Below are 21015 nucleotides of genomic sequence, written 5' to 3'. Positions count from 1 at the left end.
AGGGCGGGCACCTCACCTGGGTAGAGTGACAGCTGAGGCCGCCAATCAGAGATCACCCCCTCAGGGAAGGGCGGGCTCTGCAGCCCAGCAGCCTGAGCACATGGGGGCCAATCAGGGGCAGCATCGCCTCAGAGGAGGAGACGGACAGCCCTCCCAGCCTATGGCAGTGAAGAGCGAGGTGAGCAGAAGGCGGGCTCTGCCGGAGCCAGGCCCAGCGGTGCCATGGCGCAGGTGGGGCCTGCCCCGAGGCTGAGCTGTGCCTGGCCCAGGCCCGGGGCCCCTCTTCATCCCTCCCCACTGCCCCCCTTTGTCTCCTCTCCCTCTGCCCACCCCCGTGCTCTGGAACCCCCCATCCCGCCGCACGCAGAGTCAGTGCCCCGTCGGGGTGAGGAGGGAAAACACCGAAAACAGCAGCGCGGTAATAAGGGCGACCTTCGACCAGGGCTGGCAGAGCGCGTAGCTTGTTTTATCTGACACGGTGTAAGGGCGCGGAACTGGTCCCGAGGAAGGGAGACGTTGCTCGCACTGACGAGGACAGCAGGAGAAACGTGGAACGAACGCGCGCGACCCACCAGCCGTCACGGCGCCGGCGCAACGAGGAGCAGGCCGGGGCGCGGACCAGGGAAACGAGTTCCAGGAACGGGTCCGCCTTTTCGGGGAAGGTTATGAGTTGTATCGGCGTTTCGCAGTCCTTATGGATATGTAAACGCTCCTGTGTATAAATACAAGGAAGGTCCACCCACACAGGCGCGCACCTTTTCGGGACGCGATCCCCCGCGCGCCCGGTGCGTCGGAAATAAAGCACGCCGACTTTACAGCCTCCCGGGTTGTGGAGTCTCTTTCTCCGCCTGCCAGGGGATCCCTCCCGCAAGGAGCCTGGGTGGGGGGTGTCCCAGCCATCCCTCCTGCAAAAGGCTGGGGGGGTGGGGAAGCCTCCTGCAAGGAGCTGGGGGGGGTCCCCCTGCACGGAAGGGGGGAAGGGGCTGCAAGGAGCCAGTGGGGGATCCCTCCTGCAAAGATTTAGGGGGTCCCCGTTGCAAGGAGCTGGAGGGATCCCGGGGGTCCTTCCTACAAGGAACGGGGGGTGCCTCCTGCTAGACATGGGGGGGTCGCTCCTGCCGGGAGCCTGGGGGGGGGATCTGGGGGTCCTTCTGCAAAATACGGGGGAGTCTCTCCTGCGAGGAGCTGGGGAGGGTCCCGCAGGTCCTTCCTGCAAGGAATGGGGGGATTCTTCCTGCTAGAAAAGGGAGGGGGGACCTCCTGCAAGGAGCTGGGGAGGTGCTGGGGGTCCTTCCTGCAAAAAAATGAGGGGGTCCCTCCTGCAAGGAGCTGCGGGGGATCCTCCAAGTCGTTCCTGCAAGGAATGGGGGGGTCTCTCCTGCAAGGAACTGGGGAGGACCTGGGGGTCGTCCTGCAAGAAATAGCGGGGTCCCTTCAGCTTGGGGGGTCCCTCCTGCAAAATATGGGGGTCCCTTCTACAAGAAGCCTGAGGGTCCTTCCTGCAGGAAATGGGGGGCATCCCTCCTGCTAGGAACTGGGAGGAGGCTGGGGGTACTCCCGCTAAGGTCGAGGTGTCCTGGGGGTCCCTCCTGCCCGGATGGAGGGGGGCTCCCCCCGCAATCCCCCCGCCCCGCACTCACTGTCGGAAGAGCCGCTCCATGGCGCGCGGCTGCCGCCGGCTGAGCTCCCGGAGCTCCCCGCGGGGCTGAACACCCGCCGGCCGCTGCCCGGGGCGAGCCCTCGCCCCCCAGCCGGCCCAGCGGGCTCCCCGCTCCCGCTCCGGGTTCCGCCGCCCGGCTCCGCCAGCTCCTCCGCCTCCCCCCGCAGCCCCGTGCCTCCCCCACAGCATCCCTTGGGATCACGGCCTTTTCCAGCCCCGCCTCAACGCATCCACAGACCCCTGCGCCCCGCTCCCAGCTGCATCCCTCAGTTACGGGGCGGGGGGCCCAGGCAAAAAACCCATCCCTTGCACCCCCAGATGCTGCCCGCGGCACAAGGGTGCGCCTTGTCCCCAAAATCAGCCCAGGCCAGCCCACGGAGGGGAGCCCCCGCCAGATCTGAGGGGGGAAACGTGGGACGCATCCATCACCAGAGCCCGGCGGCACGGCCGCTCGCCCCCTCTGCTCAAAGCTGGGCATGGGGCACCGGCCGTCGCACACCCCGGGGTGCCCCTGGGGAGCCCTGCCAGAAAACGCGCCCGCAGACGCTGCCGTTTCTGAATCGGCAAGCTGCAGCCCCTCTGTGCTGCTTTTAGGCTTTTTCATCCCATTAAAAAGAAAAAAACAAAAAACCAAAAAACCCTCAAAAACCTCCGAAAGGATCTGGCGAGGCCTCGGCACAGCCTGCTCCGTGCGACGCGAGGGCAGAGCGGCTGCAGGGGCCACGTGCGCTCGAGCTGCCCGCTCCCCGCACAGACCCCCTCCCCGAAACGCCGCTGCTCCCCAGAAACCGGGGGCTGCTCTCGCCCTCGGGAACGCAAACGGTGGCGGCAGGGCTGCATCTGACGGTGACGGCGGGCGAGCGAGCCCGCGTCACTGCCGCATCCCCGCTGACCGGGGCTCGGCTCTCCTCTCAGCCGGCCGCCGTAACGCAAGGGCACGGCCCACGCGGCTCTTCTTCCTCCCTTCCCAGCACCACATGGCAGCTCGTTCCAGCGTTCTTGGCGTCCCGCGTCCCACGTCCCCTAGGCTCCAGCTTCCCTGGGACGCCGTGGGGACCGGGGGTCAGGGGATTTGCACTCGTATGGGGACAATTCCGCACATACACGCAAAAAAAACCACAGCAGGCTACAGTAACTCAACCTTTTCTAACAACAAAAACCGCACTGCTACAGAAAACCAAGGTCCTACGCGCACTACAGTCACGCCAACGGGCCCAAAAATCTACGAGACTCCTCAAAACAAGCCCACACCTCGTTCTGCATCCAAAACTGGAGAGTCCACAGCGCGATGGTCCATGCCTGCTGCAGGCCTTCACCTTCCAGAGGCCCACACGCGGCCCCCTCCTACGCGCCTCCTCTCTTGGCAGGTTCTGCCGCGGGCTCCCTGGCCTTCTGCTTGCCCACGCAGACCGGCTTCTGGGCTTGCAGGGACGCTTCTTTCAGCCTGCGCAAAACGGGAGGGGAAAAGCGTCCGTCACCGCGTCAACCCCCCAAAACACAGCTGGCCTCCGCACTTGCACCCCTCCTAGGGCCCGCCCCACACCATGGGGTGACGCTGAAGGACAGCGGAGCAGCAAGAGCCTCGCACGCACCGGCAAAAACTTCAGCAGGCACTTTCCCTGTGCCCATTCCTCGTGCCCTGGACAGCCCTTCCCATCGGCTCCCACGCCTGGCTCCGTCCCGCACCGGCCCTCCACCCCAGCCGATGCCGCCGCTCTCCCTGGGGCCGGCCCCCCCGCACCAGGGAATTTGCCAAGGGTCCCCCTCTCTGCCACTGCCTGACTGCGCTGGGCCCTGCGAGGCACCCAGACCACGTCTCCCTGCTTCTCCTCACAGTTCTTGGTGGGACCACACCAACACGTGACCAGTCCTGGCCAGCGGCACAACCAGGCATGTATCGCTGCCGCGAGGCTGCACCACTCCTTCCCCCAAGTTTCCCCTCGCTTTGCAGCCCAGGACCTTGGCTCACTCGGACCCGCGGCCACCCACAGCCACCCGGCCTCTCTGCTACCTCTTGCTCTCATGGAGCTTCATCGTTTCTTCTCTCTTCTCCAGGCAGCTCTGGAGGCTCTTGAGCTTTTCCAGCAGCTGCTCCAGGTGTTTCTGCCTCTGCAGCCCCGCTTGTTCCCTTTCCTCCTGAGGGAGCTGCTTCAGAGACCGCGTTCCTGACAGCTCCCTCATCTTCACCAGGCTTGCCAGAGCACTAATGGTGTCAAGGTACTGGGGAAAGCGCCGGGAATGCATTATTTCCTCGGCTGCCAATTCCTCTGCCACCTGCCATCACCCTGCTCAGCCACCTGCTCTCCTTCTGCTCCACTGAGGCAGACAGACAACGCCGCGAGGAACCTGCTGCGCTGCCCTTCCCGCTTTGTCTACTTTCCACGCGTGCTCTCCCTGGGCGAGCTTCCCAGAGGGGCTCTGTCCTCACGGACCGTACCCTCTCCTCAAGGATCAGCCCCGACTCCCTGAGGGTAACAGCCCCAGAGAGCTGAGATGGGAAGGGGAGAAGGATGCGCTGTTGCGTGTCCGGGCATCCCCAGACGTCCCGGCAGACGCCCGGCGTGCCCCGGGACCTGCCATCCACACTTTGGCCTCACCCACGTTCCCGCAAGAGCCCTTGCGCCCATCGCTCACTTCGGAAAGGCGTTTGAAACCACCCTCCCCTCTACGAGCGCCGGGTACCGTTTCTACACGTCTGTCGCTGACCTACCGTCTTCTCGCTGCGCTCTGCCGCCTTAAACACCTCCGAGCCTGTCGCCCCATCAGCAGCCTCGCACGCAGCCCCGTGAGGAACGGCGCCAGGAGCCTGCACGGACAGGGAAAGAGCAATGGAGCCGCCGCACTGCCTGGCGCTGGGCTGAGCGGCCTCGTGCGCCTGCCTTCCGCTGCACGGGGCAGGCTGCCCTGGCCGCGCCGCAGTCCGCAGCCTCCCACGCCGGCCGGCTCCAGGCATCCTGGCTTTCCCACCGAGGCCGCAGGCGCCATAAACCACGCCGTGCCTTCTCACCTTGGCGGGCTTTGGTGCTGTTCCTGGCGCCGGTGCCGGCTCCTTCACAAGACCTGTTTTTCGCACTACGTTCCCCGGCAAGTCTTTCACCAGGACCACACGCAGCTCCGAACCCTTCTTCTCGCCAGCTGGAGGCAAACAAACCCCCACCACGATGTGCCGCTCTCCGTACGACACGCTGCGCCTTCCCAGCTCGGCCCCTTGGAGCCTCGCCGGGTTGCCCGGGCTCGCAGACGGCCACAGGCTACGGAGAACAGCCCGCACGCGCCCGCCCCGCGGATATCGCTACCCGAGCGTCTGGCCATGGCTTTCCCTACATATTTAGGATGCAACCCTACTTCCCTGGGGGACAATTTGGAGATCGCACCCCTCACCGCTCCTCTGCTTGGGAGCTTCTACCAGCGATGGCACCGCTTCTCCGCACTGCTCTCCGTACAGGGAGAGACCAACGGAGAGCGAACGAATGGCAATGGCCGAGGGCTGGCAGAGGACTCTCACACCGCACGCTAATCCCAAGGCTTTACGAGACCCACGGCTCCGTTCCTTGAGGCGCTGGCTGCTCTCGCTTGCCACGAGGAGCGCAGCAGCCGAGCGCGGGAGCCCTCACGCACAGCGCCGGGCGCCTGCTCGCTGCTGGCTCCCACTGCGCGGCAGCTCCTGCTGCCAAGCCCTTCGCCGGCCGCCTCCTGCCAACGCCACGTCCTCACACGGCACCACGCGCTTTTCTGAAGCCTGGCGCTTTTTCTTCTGCAACGCTTTCCTAGCACCTGCGCACACTACCACGCACGGGAGAGCTGCCTTTGCACGGGAACAGCCTGAGCCCCATGCACCTGAGGAGCCTGTTGCCCTGGCATGGCCCACTGCCCCCTCCTCCACGTTACGGGCTCCACCACGCCTGTCAGGCCCTAACGGATGCCTCTTCCCCCTACAGCCGTGACAGCCTCACTTACCTGAGGACTGACTCTCCTCCAGCATCTTCAGTCTGCCCCGGAGCTCGTCCATGCCTGCTTTTTGGCGCTGGATCGTTTCCTCGTGCCTCTGGCCGCGGCACCTCCTGCCCAGGTTGACCAAGGCCCACGCCGGCTGCAGGAAGAAGCAGCCCAGTCAGTTCTCGCCCAAATCGCCTCCGGCTCAACACGAGCTCAGCTTGACCGCGGCTTAGACACCGCCACGCTGAAAGACGCCGCTCCCTCGGCAGGTGCCAAGAGCCAAGCCCGTGGGGCGTCTCTCCCCACAGCCTCCTGGCAGATTGGTGGGGTAGAGGAGCGGCAGCAGAGACCCCTTCCGTGGTCCCCTGTGCCGGCCTCACGCCGCCAAGGGCATCAGCCCTAAAAACGCTCCAGAGAGCTGGGAGAGGGACGGCGCGTGGCTCTCAGCGGCCCCCTCGGTGTTTTTCTCTGGCACTTGGCGCCACCGCAGAGGATTTTATTGCCTTGGACACAGGCACACCGATCCGCTCGGTGGCCTGCCTTTCTACGTGATCACAGAATGAGAGAATGGTTTGGGTGGGAAGGGACCGTTAAAGCCCACCCAGCCCAACCCCCCTGCCAGGAGCAGAGACATCTCCAACCAGATCAGGTTGCTCAGAGCCCCGGCCAACCTGGCCTGGAATGTTTCCAGGGATGGGGCATCCACCGCCTCTCTGGGCAACCTGGGCCAGTGCTCTACCCATGATGTTCTACTGATCCCATGCGGGATTCTCTTCTGCGCTACAGCCCTGCACACAGACCCCCGCGGTTCCCTTGCTTGCTGCATGGCCCCAAACATCCAGACACTCAGGAGAAGGGAGGCCCTTCATCCCACCCTGCCCACTGCTGCAAGCTCCCCGCTCGGCTCCGGCCGCTGTCGCCCCGCCATTCGCTCTCAAACAACAGCTTTGCCTGGGCTGCACCTCTGGCGCCCGGCGCTTCCCCTCCCCATCGCTACGTGCGCACCAGTGCAGGCGCTACCTCCCGCTCAGCGTCAGGCTCCGAGTCACCGCCTGGCACCCAGCCTTCCTCGCTGGCACGCCCTCTGCCACCCTTGCCGTACGGGATGTACGATGCCTACAGTCCCTCCAGCTGCTGCCGCAGTCACCTTGCAGCTCTTCCCTTTTCCCGTGCCAGGGAACTCAAAAGGGGATTCAGCGCGGGGGACAACAGTCCCTCCATTCCCATCCGGTGCAACACGCTGCCCCTGCTCCTGCTCGTTCAGCCCTGTCACTGCTTTTGTGGCGCCAATCCCACCAGCAAGGTTGGGAAAAGGAGCCAACGCTTGCAGATCTTCCCCTCCGTCGCCCCCGCCTCTGCTTGGCAATCAGCACAGCCATCCGCACACACCACACCTCGCGCTTCCAAAGCGCTGCGCCCACACCCAGCTCCTCACCCGCTGGCAATGCCCGCGCGGGAGCGCGGCTGACGCGGCTCGTGGGTGGCACAGGCAGCCCCGCTCCTGCCTTCGGCCAGCTCGGAGCACGCCTGAGGCGGGCTGGGGCACTGGCCACTCTCACCGGCACACCGACAAACACCACGTGTGCCATCCATACCCTCAGCAAACCCACAGCTCGGCAGCCTCCGCGCGGACTCACCCTCCCAAAGGCTTCAGCCACCTTCGCCGGTATCCCGGGAGCCTCCTCCACCTTCAGCACCGCTTCTCGCGAGGCCTCCCTCAGCGCCTGACACTCTGCTCGGGCTTGCCTGTGCCAAGAGACAAGACCCTTGAGGGACACCGTGATGGACAACAGCTGCCCAAACAGCTTGTGGAGAGCAGCACCCCGGGCACCCGCCGGTGACTATCGCGGGGTGGGTGGGAACGTTCAGCTCAGTTCGTGGTCACTTCAACACACGGCCACTGGCACGCGTTCCACTAAACCCCTATCTCAGTTCACGTGGCGCTTGCGTAGAGCCCCCATCGCTGAGCTCCGCTCCGCGGCTCTCGCACACACCTTTGGCTCCCGGGGAGGTCCCGAAATGCCGCCAGCTGCTGGGAATCCACAAAGCAGCTTTGGCCAAGGCCCCAGTTCACGGCTGCGTGTACCTTAACTCGTTAGCTGCTGCTTGCAGAGCTCGATCCTTCTCCTTCATCACCAGGGACATCTCCAGCAGCTCCTTTCTAAGCAGGTGCAGCTCCTCCTCTTGCTGTTTCACCTGGCACATGTTCTGCTCCACTTCTGACTTCAGCTGCTCGCTCAGCTCCCCTAGGCACACCACAGCTCCATGGGTGTCTGGCTCCCCCACCACCCAAGCCCTGGGGGATCCGCACCTCCCAGTGATCCGACGTCCGCGGCCACGTCCCTTTTTCCCAAGGCGTTGTCATAAGGGTCGTCATCCGTCATAGGGCCTGTCCCCGCAAACCCTCGCCCTGCCCTCGCTCGCAGCCCTCGCCTCCTGGGCCCTGCCACCAGACCTTGCTTCCCTAAATCACGGCGCAGGGCCGGCCTCTGTCAGGGCAGACGCCGCAGTCACGGCTCGCTACGGCCACTTGCCCTCTGCTTCGAGAAAAGCGGGGTCGCCAGCATTTCCTGGCCTGCCCGCTTTCACCCACCTGCCTTCTTCATTCGCTTCGCGCCGTTATGGCCAGCAAACGCGGGCCACGCGCATCCCTTCGTCTCACACCTCAGGCTCCTTTCTGCCCCATACAGCCTCCCCAAAGCAACGTCACGCCCACTGAGGGATCCCCGGCCAGGCTCTCCCAATTCAAAGCCTCAGGCCACCTTCGGCTCCAAGGGAGCCCAAGCAGTGGCATCCTGGAGAAAGATGGGCTCCATTTGTGTGTGTGTCCCCATCTCCCTCGGGGCATCTGCTCACCCTCACTCACCAGCACTGCTACCGCTCACCCAAGGACAGCGAGGAACGCACCCAGCCCCAGAGGGAACGGACCGCCTGCGTTGCCCCAAGCTGCCCCACAGCTTCGCTTTCGCATGGGGACATCTCTTCCCCGTAGCTGCGCCGCGCCCGCTTCACGCCTACCAGCCTCCTTACCGCTCGCAGGAGGGACGGGAAGACGGAGGCCATGCAGTATGCTTCACCCACCTCTCACGTCCGACATCCTGGCTCTGGTTTCCTTGAGCTCGTTGCTTAGCCTGCTGATGACGTCCTCCTTGGACAGGATCACGTTCTGCATCTCTGCCAGCTCCTCCCTGCATTTCCTGACAAAGATAACCGCCGCTCTCACAGCTGCTTCGACAGACTCATCTCCCGCAGCCCGCGCACGCCTTCCCGAGCCCCATCTCATCATCGACACACGCACGTCGCTCTTTTACCTGCCCTTCGCTCCCTGAGCTTCACACCTCTGCCCTCGCCAGCTCCCTCTCTCTTGCCCGCAGCCGTCCGCATGGGACGGCGGAGCACTTACACGCTCTTCCGCATCACGTGGAAACTACACGCATGTAAGACCCTCTCTGCCCCTTGGCCTTCCCTGGGCTCCCCAGGCGAGAGCCGCTCTTCTCCCAGCCCCTCCAGCCCAGCCAGCACACCTCACCTCAGAAAACAGGGCGGCTCCCTGACAGAAGATGCATCCAGCGAGGTTCCCAGTCTCGACTCACGGCCATCGCCCTGAAACTCTACGGCACACGTTAACACCGGCGCATTACTTCTTGGTCATGCGCATGTTTGGCCCCCTCGCTTCCGCTATGTCTATCTTTTCCTCCCCCCATCGACTGGGGACCTCCCATTTGCAGAAACCCACCACGCTCAGGGGCCCCTTCCAGTAGTGGTCAGACAATTCCTCACATCCTTCCTCGCTCAGCATCTCTTCTGCCCGGGTGCAGCCCCAGGCGCTCCAGTCTCGTCGCTTCAGAGGGCGGAGCGCCCTTCGCCAGTGGCAAAGCCCCGTCTATGACTGTGGCGCGCTACCCATCGTCCCCAAAGCCCCACACCTACACGCAGGGCCGCTCCCTGTCAAACGACCACTTTGGGGGCTCTGAGAGCTCGCCTCGCGTGCGGGCAAGCCTCTGACCACCCTCTCACGCTACCCTTTCCCCATCACGGCACTCCTCCATCTCTACGCGTGCTTCACGGCACCTCAGGTGGTCCCCACACCCGCTCGCCCTGCACAACCCTTAGCTACCTTCCATTTTTCCCTTGAGCGTGGCAACTTCCTCCTCCAGCGCCTTCTGCTGTTTCTTGGCCTCCAGCAACTTCTCCTCTAGAGCCAGAATTGTCTCCGATTGCTGCTTGCTTTGCTCTTCATATTCCGCTATTTCCCCCTGCAGTAGCCGCTTCTCCGACTCTTTCTCCTGCACAACGGTCTCCAGCTGCTCTTCCAGCACGAGGAGCTGCTGCTGTAACGCCACCTAGAAAACAAGAGGCGTGCTGCCGCTTAGAGGCTTCGCACGCCCTTCCCTTTGCCATCAAGATCAGCATCGTCTCTCCCGGCTGGCAGCGGGAAGGACTGCGCGAAGGGATGGCTTCCGGGGAGCTACCTCTTGCACCGTCATTCCCTCCAGCTTGTGCACAGCTGCTTGCAGTTCGCGGCTTGTCACCTCCTGCTCCTTGGCCTTCCTTTCCATGGCCTGCAAGAGAGGATTGGCAGCGACTGGTACCAGGCTTGCAGGACTCCCCCTTTCTCGTGGCTGATGCGCATCCCTGTCTAGATGGGGGAGACCACCCACTGCCCACCGATGGCTCCCGACCAAACTGGAGCACCGTGCTGCAGAGCCCTTCCACATTTCCTTCTTCCAAGCGTGAGCACTTCTGCTTTGCCTCCTGCGCGTGCCACTCACCTCAGTCAGGCTTCTCAGCTGGCTCTCCAGGTCTTGGATCTTCTTCTGTCCTTCCTCCAAGACTTGCTTGCACTTGTCCTTCTCCTTGGCGACAGCATTCTCCAGCATCTGAGGATCGACAGCCCACCGGTTTGGTACAGCAAAAAAAAAAAAACAACCTATCCTTTGGCAACAGACTCTGGAACGCCATCGGGAAGGTCACCGCTCTGGAGCAAGGACACGTCACGGGGAAAAAAGCCAGACAGGACAAGAGGTGACTCGGAGATGGAGGGGAGGAGAGCGCCTGGGGAACGGCACGGCACAGAGACCAAGGAGGAGCCGCTACTCAGCTGCTCCTTACCTGCTTCCTTGGAAAAAACGAAGCTGGAAAAAGCCATCCCCAAAGCGACACACACACACAAGTGTGCTAGGAATTGCCTCGCCAGACCACCGCAATAGGCTGTCCCCATCCCGCTGCACAGACACGGCAAAACGCTCACTCACGCCTTGGCCGACACCGTGTCCTGCACCAGCCCCGTCACCTCCACGCCCCGGGCTTCCCCGGGACTGCAGCTGACCCAGCGAGAACCTGCCAGCCCGCCACCGCCCCCACCTTCTCCACAGCCACACCAGACCTCAACACCCCTCAGAGGAGCTCGGCACGGGGAACAGAGCGAGCACACGGCTTGCAAGGAGGCCGGCCTGCGCTGGCATTCCAGCTCCTACACACAACGCAACCTCTTCCTAAGCTCACGTTATCTGGACGCTGCTCCTCGCTTCCCGCTTTCTCCCAGGGACGGACCGGCTGCAGCGCACCCTGCCATTACCTGCATGCTTTCTGGTTCCAGGGCGGACACTCTGGGGAGTTACGATCTCCCACATCACCATGGGAGGACGGCCCGGCTCTTGGGACGGCTCCTAGGCATGTCGCAGCTAGGGACATGCCTCTCCCTAGGCAACGCTGCCACGGACGCCCGTTTCTCCTGCGTACCAGTCCTCTTCCTCACAAGCCACCACGCCGCCATACCTCTTTGCTCTCCTTGTCCTTCTCCGTTACAACTTCATTCATTTTCCTCTCCAAGTCTTGCTGGTGTTTCGCTTCCAGCTCCTTCACGTGCTTCTGCAGCAACGCTGCCTGCGACTCCTGGAGCCTCTCTAGTTGGTACTACAGGGAACCAGCAGACACGGAGGAGTTACAGGAAGCGCGTCGGCGGGAGAGCAAGAAACAAGCATCCCGTGTGCCTTCCCTACCACACCTTTCACAAGAGCATCCTTGCTGCGTTAGAGATACAGCCGCTGGCACACTGACAGCACGAGCTCCGGCTTGTCCACCCCCCCTGCGTTTACTGCCACCCCAGGGACCACCGCTACTGCGCGGGGGCCACGCTGCCTTGCTTGACTCAACCACCGCCTTTACCGACACAAACGCTCCCCAGCACCTCGGCTCACAGACACACGCGTTTCCGTACCTGTAGCATCAGATTCTTCTGTGCCGTTTCCTGACTGCTTTCCACCAGTTTCTGGAGAGTGGGCAGCAGCCCTGCAAAAGCCAAGGGAGCCTCGCTGCCCGGGGTGCTCACACAGCCCACGTTCACCACCCGGGGCATCCTCAGCAGCCTGGACACGCTGCTTGCCTCCTGGGCCGCTGCTGACCTTCAGCCCTGGCCCTCACCCCGCTCGCCTGATGGCGGAGGACACAGGCAGCAGGGAGGAGAGGGGACGGCCACTAACTCCCCACGCAGTCACCCCCTGCGCTCGTTACCCACAGCCACGCTCGACGGGGGCTGCCCATCCTGGGGCAGCGGACGTGCAATCGTCGGGGAAGGGGAGACGCGTGGGCAGCAGCGCTGCCCTCACCAGCCTCGCACCGGATTCGCACCAGCGCAGGGGCCCAACGTCCCCAGGCAGAGGCTCACGCCAGCCTTTCTCCTCTACAGCTGGCTAGCTAGGACATCCCACCTGGAGCAGGTGAGCTCACCCGGACACCCAGCGGGACACAGACCTTTGCCAGAGGTCGTCTGGTCCATCCCTGCGCTGGCCAGCAGCCGCTCCGCGCCCTCCAGCCAGGACAAGAGCACGCGTGCCATTTCCACCACCGCCGCCCCAATGGCCGAGATGGAGGGGTCCAGGCACACCGCCTCCAGCCTCCCCAGCTCCTCTCGCAGGCTGTCGCTGCTGCAGGGGCTCCTCAGGCACGCCTGGAGAAAACACAGCCGGTCCACACGCTAGCCTGCACAGTTTGCGGACTTCCAGGCCTTGGCACAACAGACAACATCTCTGAGAAAGTCCTGGGGACAGCCTGGTGAAGGCTTCGGTACGACACTTGGCTTCCGGGGTCGGTATCTGGGGTGGGAATGGCTCCTGGCAGCCTCGGGGGAGGACGCTTCCACCCCACCTCCCCCATTGCTTGCCAACCAACACTTTTTGGGGGCTACACTCCCCTCTCGCCGCTCTGCAGAGCTGCGCGCTGCCTAGTCCGCGTGCCCAAGCACCCCTTTTCCCTGTCCTCGCCTCAGGCCCAACAACTGCCCCGTGCCACTTATCTCCCAGCTGCCAGCTGGCCAACGGCCTTTAAAGGACTGACCTGGAGCTGGCCCAGGGATTTCCGGAACACCTCAACATTTGCCGACACCTCCTCCTCCCTGGAGACCCTGGAGTTTATTTCCTCTTGCAGAGACTTCACTCTCTTCTGACCCTGTTGGTTTTCTTCAGAAATCTCCCTGACTTTGTCTATCACCTGGCAAAAGCACACGACAGAGAATAAAGCGCCATCTTACCATCCTTTTCCAGCTGAGGGAAACATCCGCTGCCACACGGACCGTCTCTGTGGCCTATAATTAAAGCTCTGTGCAATGTAGCAGCCCCATCAGACTCCCGGACTTCTCCCGCTTGCAGCCCACCGACTCCATGCGAGCTTCGGCGGACACAGAGGACGGTGTCTTTCACGTCAGGCGGCAGCGCCACGAACCCGGGAGAGCTGCTGCCCGGCTTACAGCCCGGAGAGCCTTGGATGCTACCACCGCACGGAGCGGGCACCATGGCCGTTCCGTAGCAACCGACTCGAGCCGCTTCGGTGGCACCGAGCACCCCCACGTACTGCTCTCTGAACTCACCTGCTGCTCCGTCAGAGCCTCCTCTGCACCACCCGCTGCTGCTGGAGACCAGGCTTGGATCACCTGGGTTTTGAAGGACTTCAGCTACAGCAGAAATCAACACGGGAAGACACAAATCACTGAAAACTGACAGCAGCTCTGCTCGACCCAGCCCCCTACATACCAAGGCAAAGGCTGTCCTGGCGCCTTCCTCCTCCGACTCCGAGGCTCCTGCGCTCAGGCACGATGACCTTACCTTTCCCTTGGGAACACGCGTCCTGCAGCTGCCTCCAGCCCGGACCGTGGATCCTGCAGATCCTGCCCCATGCCCACTTATGCCCTACCTGCTCCTTGGCCTGCTCCAGGTCGGCTCTCAGCAGCTCCTCCTTGCGCCCCACGGCCTTCAGCCGCAGAGCTTCCCTGGCGCGCTGTTGTTTCAGCGTCTTCTCAGCCTGCAAGCCAAGAGCATTTGCACATCAAAGCCAGACCAGTCAAACGTGCCAGAAGCGCTTCTGCCCAGACCATCTCGTGCCCATCCCGCCCTGCCCTCCGCCGCGTACCCCACAGCCGGACCCTTACCTTGGCTTTCTCGGCCAGCTGCCCTCGCATGGTCTTCTGTTCCGCGCGATACTTCTGCACCTCCCCCTGCAGCCGCTCCACGTCGCGTTCCAGCTCCTTGATGCGCTGCAAGAGTCCCGGGACAGCGCAGGCTCTCACCAGAGGAGCTCGGCACTGCCTCTCCAGAGGGTTTCTCCCACCAAGCCCTACATTTTCCCCATCTGGCCCATTTCCTTTAGCCCAGAGCTTTCTCCTCTCAACGTTTTCTGCGGTCAGGTTGGTTTTCGAGTGGTTTGCACTCTTATTTCAGACACCATTCTCCTGCATTGCAGCGCGGTGTTACGATTTCTACCGCAGCTTACATTCCTCCGGCTCCCTCTGCACATTAGGCGCCTTCTATTACAGGAGTCGGAGGCAAAGCACCTCCCTCAAAATGCCCGGTCGCTTTTTCTCTCAGCGATGCATTCCCACGCCCGCTGCTCGCCCGCGCGCTCCATCGCCCCAAACGCTTTGCGACTCACATTTCGGCACGGAGTCAATTCTTGCTCTCCGAGCTCCTGCTTCACTTCCTCTCTAATTCTAGAGCACTAGAATGAACGGCGCCCAAGGAAAAAAAAAGAAGACGTCAGGGCAGGCAGACACCGTCATTCCTGCAGCAACTGTCGACCCGCACTTCCGTGCCCCAGCCCTGCTACGTGCTCCGATGATGGAGTGCCCGCCATGGGGCCGACAAGGCACAGAGACCACGAGAGTGCCCGCACCTGGAAATGCCCCTTTTTAAGGCACTGCCTGGCTGAGGGAAGGACAAACACCCGCAGGGAGTACCCAGTGACAGAGCTAAACTCCTCCGGCATCGGAAAGACTACGACAGGGATGGGGGGAAAGGATCCAAGGCAACAATCGCCAATTACAAACATCCACGGCCACCCGACCGTGATGGCGACAGACATCTCCAGGCTACTCGTCGCTGTATCACACTGTGCCTTTCAGCTCTGCGCTCCAGGGTTTCGGGGATTCAGAGTCCCCCCCGAGCGCCTCGCACCAGCTCCCGCCTCCCTCCGGCTCTTCCCGCATCCACGGAGCGGAGGAAACCCACCCAGGGATGCTCGGGGACGCGCTCTCTGCCTTGAAATGAGTGCTGCGGGACAAGTGCCACCAGCCACCCAGCAGGATGTGTCGCTGGGATGCCTGGTCCCCCTCCGCGCATGGCAGCTCAAGCGCTCGTACACATCAACCCTTTCCCACCGGTTAACGGGCTCATTTGCGGCACAGCTCTTCTCCAGAGCGCTCCTCGGGGAGGATGCTCGGCCAGGTCCGGGCTGGCAGGTGCGCTGACCCCCACCTGCAGCCCCCGGGCCGCAGGCAGCTTTTCCATTGCTGCAAATCCACAGCCATTCACTCCCTTCTCCCGGTACGCTGCCTACTCAGCCAGCCAACGCGCTGCGCCCGCTCTGCGCTTACCATGCGGCTCTGCCAGTTAGGGAGGGGGCTGCTAATACGGAAAGCAACAGCCGGCTGCACAGCCCGCTTCCTTTAGGAGAAAAACCAGGCTGGGCTGCAGGGAGCACCCACAAAGACGAGCTTTCCATAGGAAAGAATCTCAGCAGGAGCGCTTGGCACCTACAACCAGCTGTGCTCACCGAAATCCAGGGCACACAGCACCTGCTTGCCCAACACACAGCGGGATTCAGCCGGGGCAGGCCACGCGGCTCCGTGGGCATCGCACGGCCCCCAGACCCACCCGCTGCCCCGTCGCCGCTCCGTCCCAGTGGTGCTGCGCCCAGGAGCCTCGGGTTACAAGGGGAACCCCGACACACCCAGCTGCTGGGCTCCTTTACAGAGAGACGCCAGGCCCTTCTTCCCCTCCGGGCTTCACACCTCACTCCAGACACCAGACTGACGTTTCCTGAGCCCCCCATCTGGGATGATCACCTTGGCAGACACGACTGCTAGCTGCCTGTCCTTCTCTCTGTTTTCCTCTTTCAGGTTCTCAACATCTTGTTGGAGTTGCAGCATCTTGTGCTCCTTCTCAGCCACCTCCCTTAGCAGCCTGCTCACTAGACCTGAGGAGAAAACCGCTCCGGTGACAGGCTGCCCTAGGTCCCTGGCACAGGACCACCCTCCCTCTTTGACAACCGTCCCCCTTGGACAGCGGATTCAGCTTTCGGCACGCCGCGCTGCCCATCGCTCCGTGACAGCATCGCTACCAAGCTCCGCGGGGCCTCGTGGCACACGCTCCCGGGAGGCTGAGCAGCTCTTACGGATCCGATTCAGCCGCCTTACTGCGTCAGATCCGCGGCTCCGATGCTGCCCTCCCTGCCGAGCGAGCTGTCCCCCACGGGGTGCACGGCCGCCCACTCAGCAGCACCGCGTGCCAGCAGCTCAGAGCCCGCCCCGCCAGCGGCGCTTTTCTCCCCTAACACACTTCTCCACCCCAACACTCTGCCTTCGGCGCCCGCATTGTCCCTCGCTCCGGGGGCCCTCGTCGCGTCAGACGCTGCCCTGCAGCCGCCGCAGAGCTTCAGGGCACAGATGCGCAGGATTTCCAGGAGCCCCTCCAAAACTTCTGTTGCTTGGACACTTCGGCCAAGGCTCCCTCCTTGCCAGGAGCCGCTCCCCACCCGCTTTGTGCCCCTCCGCAGAGCTCCAGGGATACCATACCGCTAACCGCAGCGTGGTCCCTCTTCCACTTCTCGCTTTCTTGCCGCAGCGTTACGATCTCCAGGTCTTTGCTGCAGGCGCAATGGGCCTCACTCACGTCTTTCTGCAGTTTGCTGACCTGCAAAACACAGACTCGCTCGTGCTCCTCCCCGGAATCCTCTTTCCCTCCCTTACAGCCCCCTCCAGAGAGGGAAATCTGGCGCTTCCCAGGTCACGCTCCCATGGGGTTACTCTTTAGCAGTGTGGACTGGCTCCCCGCAGTCCTCGCTTTGGAGAGGACCATCTTAGATTCCTTGTGACCCTTCCTGCCGCACCCCTCAGACAAGAGGCTCGCTGAGGCGCTGTCTCCCAGGCCGGCAACGCCTGGCTGGGGCCGGGTGACCCTGCTAACGCGGCAGCACGCAGACACACCTGTACACCTAGCGCCTTGCCAGGGCGCACGTATTTATTGCCACAAACGCCAATCCAGAGCCGCTAAGGGGAATTCCTGTTCCCGTTCCCACCGCAAACGCCGTTTTTACAGGCTCTGCTGGAAACGGACAGTGGGAAACACCCTTTGCTCCCCGCTTCCGTACCATCGGCAGCACGCGTAAAGCACAAAACCGCTTCCCGCTGCTCAAACGACTGGTTTCACTAAGCAGTTACTGGAGGGCATAGAAGAGGTGGGAGAGCCTTTGGTGGGGGAAAGGAAAGACGCTGCAAACACAGACACCGCTCATCGTTTCATCTCAGCGCTGTCACTGCAGCGATGCTGCCAGCACCCCGACACTCTCTCGCCTTCCCTCCACCAGGAACCTGCTTCTCACAGGCTCCTCTGCACCACAGGCAGTCAGGACGAGCCCAAAGCATTTCCCAGCCTCCGTCACACCCCAGATGCCGCGGGAGGGCAGGGTGCAGCTGGGACGGGCTGGCCAAGATGCCTGGCTCCCGACCTGCGTGCCTCCATCGCACCGACACCTTGCATTGAGCCTTTTCCCGTGCCAGAGCGACGCGGCAGGACTCCGTCACTGTCTCTCCAGGACGTTTTCTGAGCTCCCATAAAACGCAGGTGCGTGCTATTACCGTACCCCTGCACATGACAACTGGAAGCCCTCTCTCCTTTACTCAGCCACCTATTGCCAACAGGGACTGCGCTGCCTTCGCGATGGGTATTCTCCCCCAGCCCCAGAAACGCACCCATGCAGACCCTTCCTGAGGTAAGAGGGGCCAGGGGGAGGTGAGAGGGAAGCAAGGGCCCTGGCTGCCGGGCCCACCATGCTCGTGTGCACCTCTTCTCTACCAAAGGCTCCTTCAGCTCCCGTTTCCCTCCCCACTGCAGCTCCACAGATCCCACCACACGCACACGCCACATTTCGGTACCAGCTTCTTTGCTGGAAACTTGCACAGAAAGCAAGCAAGCAGGTAAAATACAAACAAGAAACACAACCACAACCATGCTGGAAAAAAACACTTCGCCTGCCCTTCCCTTAGGTGCAGCCCTGCTCCTCCTACAAACTGAGCATTACGCGACAAAACACATCTGTCGCGGAGAGGTCTTTTCCCCGCACGGTGCCCAGGGAGGCCGTCAGTACCTGCTGCCTCAAGGCTCCGATCTCCTCCGTTTTGGCTCCCAGCTCTTGGTCAAAGGTGCGCTGCTTCTGGGACAGCTCTGCCTTGGTCCTTGCTGTCACCTCAGCCAGCATCCTCGCCATCCTTCCGATCTCATCACGCAGATCTCTTATCACTGCATCTTTCTCCTTCAGTCGTATTTCCCAACTCGGCAGGTGATCCAGTTCCTTGTCCACTTGCAGAAGCCCTGCATCCTGTGGGGCAGATTACGGGTGCCGGCTGTCACTCTCTGGCTACGGAGACACCGGGCCGCCCGCTGCGGGTGGTACCCGCTCGTGGCCATCGACCGCCTGGAACCTGCTGGCCCTGGCCTCCCACGACCCACCGTGCCCACCCCCATCCCCAGGAGAACTCCCCTTCGCTGACGGTCCCTGCACCCTGCTGGGGTGGCTGTCCAGAGCCAAAATCATTTGGCGGGGCTCGCCTGCTCTGCCCAGGACGGGGACAGGGACGGCGCCCCTCACACCTTCCCCCACCTCACCTTCTCCTGCGGGATGATATCCCCTTCCTGAATCCCCAGGAAAGCGGATTCCTCCGCACCGGTTGCACCGCTGCCTGGGATGCCGGTCAGGACTGGAAAAAAGCACACCCCACAGCAGCAAACGTCAGCACGGGAACTGGCTGCACGCCGCGTCCCGCTCACTCGCCTCAAACCTACTCCAAGGCAGCGGCTACTTGACAGACCACGAGCTCGCCTCACAGCCACAACAGACACCAACTCCTCGGCACTAACAAGACACCAGTGCAAACATCGGCACACCAGAGAGAAACACCACACCGCTGGGACCCCAACGAGCCTCAAGGGCAGCGGAGACACCGCAGAACAGGGCTCCGGTGACATTTCCCCCTTGCGCCAGCTCTCCTTTGCCGCCTCACTGTTGACTTCGTACGGCTTCGGCCAGCTCCATCCGCCCAAATCTCAGGGCAGGAAAAGCCCCAGACTGGGAGTCGGGCCGTACCAAGCTACACTCACGGCAACAGTCTTGTTTTCCAGCTGGACCATTCCCCCAAGCCCCTGCCCGCGCTTCATCGCTATGGCACGCAGAATTTCCAGAGGCGTGTTCGCTACAACCCTCGTGTCAGGTTTCTGCACTCAAGGCAGCCAGTAACTGCGCTGCCAAGGAGGAAAAACCATCACTTTGCCCTTCCCGACCACACACAGGGAAAAAGGAAGAGGAAACGTCCCTCTCGCCTACCAGGGCAACGGCATTCCCCTTGGGACATCCAACCCATTTCTTAACTGACCCACGTGCCACCCAGCACCGCACACGACCCCGCCAGCTCCACTGGTCCAGGACTCACAGCCCACCGCTGCCGAGGCGCAGCCCTTCTCAAAACTGCCTCTGCTCGGATCCGCTCCGCTCGAGGCTAAGGCACTCACAGGGGACACCAGGCTACCAAGCACCCGCTTCGGCATCGGGGAGTACCTGGCCTCACGGCGGAGGTCCTGCTCAAAGTGTCCAGCGGGATGGAGCTGGTCACGCCCTTAGGCCGAGGACTCACGGATCGCTTCGGTGACGGCGGACGGGGCACGCGGCTGGTCGTGCCGGGAGTCCGGCTGCTGGAAGAGGCGGGGGCGTGCTGCCCCCACGGCGAGGAGAGGGGCGGATGAGGCACAAACTTTGAGAGTTCGGCCTTTGAAACCACCCGGAGCTGCCTGTTCCATGCTGTGCGATGTCCCACGGGGGTACAGGACACCTGTGAGGGGAAAAAAGACCCCAATAGCAGCAAGGCTTCAGGCACCTCCTTAGCCCTTGGGCCGCGTGCGTTATGTCCTACAAACCGCAGGCACAGACATCAGCGCAGGCGGATTTTGAGTCCTCTCCCCTTTCCGTTCCCCAAGGATCGGATTTAAATCCAGACTCCCCCAACTTTGGCCAAAATTAGAAAAAAAATCCTTGGGTTTCGATGCTTTTCCAGCTCTCCCCTCTCTCTCCATTCGACCGCCCTGTTTCTGCACGTCGTCGGCATTATCCGAACGCCCTCGTTTCCTGCCTCTCCCGGCTGCCACGCAGGTGGCCCCACCCTCTCACTTCTCCCGTGCAGCGAGCCGACCCAAAGCCTCTCACTGCACTCCTGCCTTGCCACGGCAATCACCGCCCCCTACGCCGGGGCTGTCACGCACGTAATTCGGACACTCTCCGCTATCCTCCCGACAAGCAGAGCTTCCCCGGACGGCAGCAACGAGCCACCTTCATGGCCTCCTACATCAGCTGCTCCAGCTTCACGGTGCAACTGGGCTTTTTTTTTTTTTTTTCTCCTTCCCTTGGTCACGGCTTTCTAGACAACTTTGGACTCCCCAGCTCAGCTTGCCACACCAGCAATCTCGCTGAGACCACCAAACCCCGCATCTGGGTACACAAACTGTCTGACTCCAACAAAGTTCTCCTCGTACACAGGCTCTGCCAAGAGACCAGGCTCTGCACCTCCTGCCACACACTCGCTTCCGGGGCTCTGCCTCCACATCTATTCCCTAGGATTCCTCAGGAGCCACAAGGACGCAAATAACACTGCACTTTATCAATCCTTACCTGTACAATAACCCAAAAGCTCCATGACCTCCAAAACCAGCCCTTACCAGTTTGGGTTTCCTTTTTTTTTTTCCCCTCTTTTTCCCCCCACCAGAAACAGGAGACTGCCACTGCATTCAACTACATTCTTTGCCAGGTTACACTTGCTTTGAATTTTCCTTCCGCTCCAAAGCTGACTGCGATGTCCCAGCCGCGCTGTGCAGAACACCACGGTAGCG

General features: G+C 62.4%; 1 pseudogene; it reads right to left on the bottom strand.

Annotated features, from left to right (window-relative positions):
* Positions 1-3004: 3004 nt before the first annotated feature.
* LOC147596821 (forkhead-associated domain-containing protein 1-like) lies at positions 3005-19683 on the bottom strand (annotated as a pseudogene).
* Positions 19684-21015: the final 1332 nt, after the last annotated feature.

The sequence above is a fragment of the Chlamydotis macqueenii genome, chromosome 36 (assembly GCF_036417535.1).
Source record: "Chlamydotis macqueenii isolate bChlMac1 chromosome 36, bChlMac1.mat, whole genome shotgun sequence".
NCBI classification, from domain to species: domain Eukaryota; kingdom Metazoa; phylum Chordata; class Aves; order Otidiformes; family Otididae; genus Chlamydotis; species Chlamydotis macqueenii.
This window is presented reverse-complemented; position numbering and strand designations above follow the sequence as displayed.